Genomic DNA, 1,493 nt, shown 5'->3' with positions numbered 1-1,493 from the left:
ACGGCCTAACGGTGTGCGGGACCGTAGCCCAGCTTCATGGAGACGGCTGCGAATGGTCCTCGCCGATCCCCCAGGAGCAACAGTGTCCCTAATTTGCTGGGAAGTGGCGGTGCGGTCCCCTACGGCACTGCGTAGGATCCTACGGTCTTGGCGGTGCATCCGTGCGTCGCTGCAGTCCGGTCCCAGGTCGACGGGCACGTGCACCTTCCGCCGACCACAGGCGACAACATCGATGTACTGTGGAGACCTCACGCCCCACGTGTTGAGCAATTCGGCGGTGCGTCCACCCGGCCTCCCGCATGCCCACTATATGCCCTCGCTCAAAGTCCGTCAACTGCACATACGGTTCACGTCCACGCTGTCGCGGCATGCTACCAGTGTTAAAGACTGCGATGGAGGTCCGTATGCCACGGCAAACTGGCTGACACTGACGGCGGCGGTGCACAAATGCTGCGCAGCTAGCGCCATTCGACGGCCAACACCGCGGTTCCTGGTGTGTCCGCTGTGCCGTGCGTGTGATCATTGCTTGTACAGCCCTCTCGCAGTGTCCGGAGCAAGTATGGTGGGTCTGACACACCGGTGTCAATGTGTTCTTTTTTCCATTTCCAGGAGTGTAGTTTTAACATTGGGATAATGCTCAATTTGTTAAACTGTATTTCATTATTTTTCTATGTCAGTATCCTGATTATGGTGAAGGGACCTCTCTAATTGATCAAATATTCAAATAAGTGTTGAAAAGTTTTCCTGTGCTCGTTGCATAAAGTATTAGTACTGAACGGGCCTCAGCTCATCAGATGCAAAGTGGTACAAACTAATGTTACTAAACCTCTTGTAACGTACATTCATGAATTCATAAATGTTAATCACACCCTTTTGCCAGCCAAATGTTGGAATTTTAACCTTTAGCATTGTTGTTGTCATTGTTCGCCAGGGCTAAACGCGTGTCTGAGCTACATTTTATGGTACTACTTGCTTGTTAGTGCTTCTTAATGTGTGCACTTCATTAGTTTAAATTAATTAATTAATCATCAGTTGCTTTAATTGAAGAAATTTTTTGGAATAGCTGCCTGAGTCATTTGTATTTTATTAGCGTTTTTGGTACGTGTGCAGAAAAATATCATTGGACTCTTATGAAGTAACAAATGACTTGCGATTAATGGCCTGCACCTTTCCCAGGTCCGCTTAGTTGTTTTCTGATCGTGGGGCGTCCACAGACACTTCAGAGACCTTCACAGAGTGGCACCTTTCATGAGTTTATGGACGCATCCTCAAATCCTCATCCTGTAACACCCAGAGACTTGGTGCAGTTTCACGCCATTGCACTTGAATTGCTGATCGGGACGAATTGCTGTCCTTCCGCTCACATACAGATTTTCAGGTAGGTCTGTCAGTCATTTAGGCCGAATGCTCGGATGTTTTCTTTGAAGGGACACCGTCGATTTCCTCCTTCATCCCTTCCCATTACGAAATTGTGCTCTGCCTCTATTGACTTC

This window comes from Schistocerca gregaria, chromosome 6, assembly GCF_023897955.1.
Source record: "Schistocerca gregaria isolate iqSchGreg1 chromosome 6, iqSchGreg1.2, whole genome shotgun sequence".
In the NCBI taxonomy this organism is placed as follows: Eukaryota; Metazoa; Arthropoda; class Insecta; order Orthoptera; family Acrididae; genus Schistocerca; species Schistocerca gregaria.
The sequence above is the reverse complement of the archived record's forward strand: the minus strand, read 5'-3'. Positions refer to the sequence as shown.